Here is a 6,245-nt window from a genome sequence, read left to right on the forward strand (position 1 = left end):
CTTAACATTTCAACACATACACTTTGCACTTACTTCATGCTTGTTTGGACACACAAACTCCAACGTATTGTCAGGGTTTATCATGGCTCTGTCTCCGCAATAGCACAGAGGAGGTTCCTCGAGTCGTCTAACTACGGCTAAGTGCTTCTCCTTAGCCGTCATTGGAGGGGGGTTAGGGGGAGGTGGAACCCACCGCTCGAAGTGCTCTCGTGAATGTCGCCCTCTCCACCAAACGTCGAAAAGGAGGTACCTGAGGTCAAACTTGTCTGCACCGTCAATCCACTGTAAGAAAAAGCACCTCTCATGGGCCTACACAACAAAATTCCAATAAAATATTAGTAACCTAGTAATACAAATGAAGAAAAAAAAATGTACGGAAACAATTACTTACATTAAAACGACTGCATGTGTAGAAGCAACGAGCCGCTGTGTCCGGATGTCTCGATTGAAACATGTCGGCCGGACGACCACAGTCACAGTTAGGGACAGGGAGTTCAGGAGGGACGGGGACATCTTTGCTAGACTCGTCGGGGTATAATTCTCTAGGACGACCCTGTTTTCGCCATAACTGCTCCCGAAACATGTCTTCCATCTAATAAAACGGTTCAAATTAAACATCAATCAAAACAATACAAATTAATGTAAAATATAATAATTTGCAATGCAACTAAAATAATATAACCGACAATTATAGCTACAAAAAAATACATGATAAACATACTTCTAACTAAATAATTAACCTTAACATTGACAAAATCAAACTAATATCTTCCTTCAAACCGTAGACCATAGTTTCAAAACATAATTTTTCTCCTAACCTTAACTCCCATTCATAATATCCTATCCACCATTGAAAAAGAAATAAAATGTGCGTCATTACCTTAAACGAGGACGAGGAGGGAGGGAGGCAGTCAGGGAATGGAATGGAAGGGAGGCGGCAATGTAGGGCCAGGCGGGGGGGGGGGGGGGGGGGGGGGGGGGGGGGCTGGCGTGGGCGGACGTGGGCGCGGCGCCCAGACGGCCTTGCTGCTCGGGCAGCGGGACTGGCCGCGGGGGTTTTATTCGGCTGTGCCGCGCCACGGATCAGGGCGTGGCACTGCCGCGCCAAGATCGGTGGCGCGGCAGAGCCCTGCCACATCACCGGTCGCGATTCCGGTCGTCGCCACGTCAGCCCGCTGCCGCGCCACCATGCATGGCACGGCACAGGAATTTGGCCGCGTCAGGGCAATAGACGCGGCAAAAAATGTTAGTTTTAAAAAAAAACCCGACCGTGTTAAATTTAAAATTAGTTTCTAAAAAGTGTTAAAATTAAAAAAAATCGACATGGAATGGTCGATAAAGAGATACGCCATGAGTCCATGCTAAAGATTATATTTTGGTCATCTAGGAATAAAGGAGCTTCTTCAGGATTACGCCTAGAGTTGTGACTTGAGAAGTCAGAGCGGATGCACCATTAGACTTAATAAGGGTGTTAGCAAAAAATTTACAAAGGGTGAATCTTGGGTCATGACAGCAGTGATGTTTATCATGGAATAAGTGCGCGCTAAAGAAGTGGTGACCCTAGCCCTTGCCGCCCTTCCCTTGCTCATACACAGGGCCAAATAAATTGGGTCGACAGACGTGTCATCGGCATCGAACAAGCTAGACTATGGGCGTTTTTTGCATCCCGAGGTTGGGTTGAGGTGGACACCCACGTAACCCGTCACCTGAGAACTGCATGAGACGGGTCGGGTCAGGCTAGATTCTCGCACCCTAAAATACCGGAGCTCAACTTTTAACTATCTATTGTTCATATGGTGATAACACATATATACGTAGAGAGCTAGTGTCGTTTACTGCTGTGGCGGGTGCCGTAAGAGCAAGTATAGTAAAAGATTTTAGGTAGTCTGTAGGATGTTTGCTGATGTTAAGAAGAGAGAAAAGAAACGGACTATAAATTTTATAAGAAAAATAAGTACGTCGTAAGCGAGTTAACTACTATATAAATAAGCAACCAGCGTTAGATTATATTATTAGCCTTGCTGACGGCTAGAGCACGCTAATCCTTGCCACCGGCCAGTTAACCCCGGGGACACAAGACAAATCTCGAAGCACGGAACGGGGCATATGAAAAAAAACTCGGCCTACGATGGGCAGACAGCCCCCGCAACTTTGTGCTTAAGGAAGAAGACCTTCTTACGTAGGCCGAGAAAACCCCCGAACACCGTGTCCCGCCCTTACACAGGGGTCCGTTACCCTGTGAGTGGGCCGATCCGTTGCCTGTGCTTTGAAAAACTCGAGACAGGTGAGGAGATTTTTTTAACTCTGGGCAGGCGAACGAGCGCACCCGTGGGGGCTCGAACCCTGCCCGTGAAAGTACCAGGCGGACGTCCCGACCAATCGGTCAGAGGGGCATATGGATGCCAAAAGTTATGAATATTTCTTGTCTACCCGGCCTGTGGCCCCGCGAGACGCCGATTTCGATGTGCGCAGCTGAGCGAGATCCTAAGCTGGGATTAGCATATTCAAATGCTTAAATAACGCGAGCGGTCAGTGGTTAGCAGAGCGTTTAGCTCTCTGTCTCTCTCTGCGACAGCTAATCCTCATCGATGTGCCCAGCCCCGGCAATGCATCGGGAAGAAGAATCTCAGGCTGGTGCTCGCGAACAAAAGTCCAAGCCGGGCAGCAGGGTTTCGCGGAGCAGAATAATGCGGTGGTTGATCCGCTGGGCGTGGTCCGTGTGAGCGCGGTCGCCGCAGTCGCAACGCCGTGGCCGGGCGGATCCTCTGCGTCCGCGAAACCGCGACCGGAATGTGAACGCTGCGGTGGTCAGTGGCCGTTGGAGTCGGTTTCCGACGAGAATCCATCGTGTCCTTTCCCCTGGAAGGACGAGGAGGCCTTTCCTGGGAGACGCAGAGGATCTCGTTCTCGTCAGACCAACCGTGCTACTGGCGTCCTGCTGCCGCAGCACGCACCGCCAGACACAGACACACATCACTTGTCGCACGCATGGCGTGGCCACGGTAGGGCAGTCGCACGACGCCGCCAGCTTGCTTTATAAAAAAGCGGCCACTGTGCGCAGTCGCAGGTCAAAGCTTCTCCGGCCCTCACGGCCTCACTGTTAACAAACTTGTACCGTGAGAGCCGGGTTAGTTGTTGACGAGGATCTGTTGTTATCTTTCTGTTGTAGCATATCTTATATAGGTTGTTAGTTGTTTTGTAGTTATTTTCAGATCTCAACAAACTCGGGCTCACGCAAGGGACAATTCCTTACCTATGTAACAAAGGTGCGGCCTCCTATGGGCTGGCAATGTGATGGCGCAACAGCAGCAGCAACGCAGGCACGGGAGCGGCGACGGCGACGGGCGTCGTCGGCGTCCTCCGCCTCGTCGCGGTGCTCCTCCTGCTCTCGCTCTGCCTCGCTCGCGCCGACGCCGTGGCCGCGCCTTGGGCTCCTCTCGGTATGTGTTCCTGGGCATCATCTGATGTCCCACGTCGACCAGTTCCGGATTGGGGGACCTTCCCGACTTTGATTTGAACGGCTTGGTCTCTGTGCTCTCTTCTCTTTGCAGCGGGTGCTGCTGCTGCCTCGGAGTCGGAGCTTGGCGTGGCGACCGCACTGGAGAATGCTCGAGCACAGGTCAGTGATTCACCCCCAAAATGAAGCTTCCATTGTTGCCTGCCCTTTTTACATAGCTTTCGAAACCCGTTAGCTATTACAGTGTTCAAATGCAAAGGTAAGATCAGTTGCAAATGCGATTTGATTGATACTAGATCAAAGGAATGGATATGCATCTGGCCGCCGGTCGGAGACAATAGCATGATGTGCAATCGTAAGTATCATACAGTTTTTTTTTTTCCTATATAATGGCAGCTGGTAGGCTGCCATTTTTTTTTGTGAGAGCAGATTTCTCAACTAACCAGATTACAACTCTATAAACAATCATAGGCACTACGTGAAAAACGGTTTATAGTAACAGGATAAATTTTTTATAGAGGTGGCTGGTGATAGAGCCGCTCCTACAGTGACGTGCTCGGGAGCCTAGAGATCAGCCGCCCCTATAAATGAAACAGCAGGGGCGGCTGGTGATACGAGCCGCCCCTACAAATATGTATGATTTGTAGGAGCGGCTCAATCACCAATCACCCCTATAAATGACCCACATATAAAAAACCTACCACACTTTCTTTCTCCTCGGGTCACTCACTCCAACCCGTGAAAGAAAGGTGGGGAGGTCTTAGGCACCTTCTAAAATTTGCTCTACTAAGGGGAAGGTTTTGATCTCAAATCCTTTGATAGAGAGGTTGTAAAAGGTAAGAAAATATTATTCCACATTTTTTGAAGTTTTAATGGTTGGTTAGTGAGTAATTAGAGTTTTATTTTTTTTCTCTCTTCTATGGTACTTGAGCTCCTTATGAAGCAAATTAGACCCAAATTTTGAATATACTAGGGTAAATTAGGTAGGAGAACAAGATCGTACCCTTATTTGGTCCATGTTTCTTGATTTTAGTGAACAATTAGTTAGTTTTATAGATGTTTCATGTGCATGTATATCTAGATCTAGGGTTTGGTTTTTTTTATTAATTTTGTTTTTGTAAATTTATGTTTGATGAAATTGGACTAGGATTTGCATGAAAGATATTGGGTAAAATATAATTGTTGCTAATTGTTGTCTTTGAAATTATTTATTGTAATCAACAAATATGTATTTTAATTATTTATAGATAAATAGGCCATTAATTAATTTTCCTCTACCATGATGTGTTTGTATGCTTCATGTAATTATATTTGATTTATATTCATATATATCTGAAGTATATACAATTATTCTTAAGTAATTATTAATTTGATTCATTTATATATATATATATCTGAATAAGTAGTCCTTTAATATTTGTTTTGTTGTTGTTGTAAAAGATGGAGTACAGGAACTCTCGGATGTATAGTTCGTTAAGGTTCAAGGCAGGTTTTCGTGAAGAGGTGGATAAATTTATTAGGCAACGATGTAAAGCAGAAAAGAATTCCTGCCTTGGTAATGTGGTACCTACCAGTGATCGACCGCTTGAGACGTATTTTTCTAAACCCTAAAGAAGCCACACTCATGATATGGAGGGATGATGAGCGCAAGGTGGATGATGATAAAATTGCACACCCGGCTGATTGTAGTCAGTGGCAAAGGTTCGATAAAAAGCATAAAGTATTCAGCGATGGCCCAATGAATGTATGATTTGGCTTGGGCACCGATGGAATGAATCCCTTTAATGAGAGGATGAGCGACCACAACACTTGGTCAGAGACGGTTTGGTAAGGGCGGCTGGCCAAACCGCCCCTACAAATAGTCTTGAGCCACCCCTACAAAACGTTTATGTAGTAGTGAGGGTTGCTTTGTTTGTCAATTGCTAGTTCAACTAATCGATTAAACAGGACATGCCTAAACTGATGATTCTGGTTAACTGACTAACAATGGTGCACGTGTCCAGGAGGAGGTGGCCCGCGGGTACTCCACGGCCTCAACGGTGGCGGCAAACGAGGAGGGTGGTGTCAGCGTTTCAAGTAAACACCAACGAGTAAATTTGTATATTGCACGTCTGGCTCGGATGGTGTGTTAAGAAGACATAAGGTTTATACTAAGGTTTATACTAGTTCGGGTAGAATGTCCCTACGTCCAGCTCTTGGCTGCTGCTTGTATTACTTTGCACTGAAAGTTCATAGTAGGGGTTATAAACGGACGAGAGTGGGACTGGTCCCATGTCTCTGGTGATGTGCTGTTCATGACAAGGTGCGGTGAACCGATGCTGAGTGATGCACTTGTTTGATGAATTGGTCCCCTTTAGTGTGATGCCCTGCTTTCTCTTTTTTAGGCCAAGGGAAGGCAAGGGTTACAACCGAAGGGAAGAGGAAAAAAGAAAGAGAAATAAGGCTCCCAGAGGTATGCCGTCCTCCTCTTCGCGTGGGTCCTGCTGACCCTGTGTATCGTGGTAGCAGCGGCATCGTACCGGGGTCCTGTTGGCTGCTGCAGCATACGTGCGGACGTCATGCATCGTTCTTGTCTTCCATCCTATTCGAGCGGACGAAATGGTCAAAGGGTACCCTGACAGAGGCCATACGGGGGGCTGGCGGTACAGTGCCAGTCAACTGATGTCGATTGATTGATGTTGGACGGTGGTCACGTAGGGAGTTGGTGGTACAGTGCCAGTCAAATGATGCCGATTGATTGAGTTGAGCATACCACGTTAGGAGGCTGGTGCACGCTCTTCTGATGTAC

General features: G+C 47.1%; 1 long non-coding RNA gene across 3 annotated transcripts; it reads left to right on the forward strand.

The window, feature by feature from the left end:
• Positions 1–3,207: 3,207 nt before the first annotated feature.
• On the forward strand, positions 3,208–5,769 carry LOC136530534 (uncharacterized). Of its 3 annotated transcripts, none has more exons than XR_010777799.1 (4): positions 3,208–3,440; positions 3,552–3,619; positions 4,898–5,158; positions 5,461–5,769. It is a non-coding gene; the product is annotated as an uncharacterized lncRNA (long non-coding RNA). The 3 variants fall into 3 exon arrangements; XR_010777800.1 differs by having other exon boundaries at positions 4,898–5,012; XR_010777798.1 differs by lacking the exon at positions 5,461–5,769 and having other exon boundaries at positions 4,898–5,443.
• The last annotated feature ends 476 nt before the right edge of the window (positions 5,770–6,245 follow it).

The sequence above is a fragment of the Miscanthus floridulus genome, unplaced genomic scaffold, assembly GCF_019320115.1.
Source record: "Miscanthus floridulus cultivar M001 unplaced genomic scaffold, ASM1932011v1 fs_152_3, whole genome shotgun sequence".
Lineage (NCBI taxonomy): Eukaryota > Viridiplantae > Streptophyta > Magnoliopsida > Poales > Poaceae > Miscanthus > Miscanthus floridulus.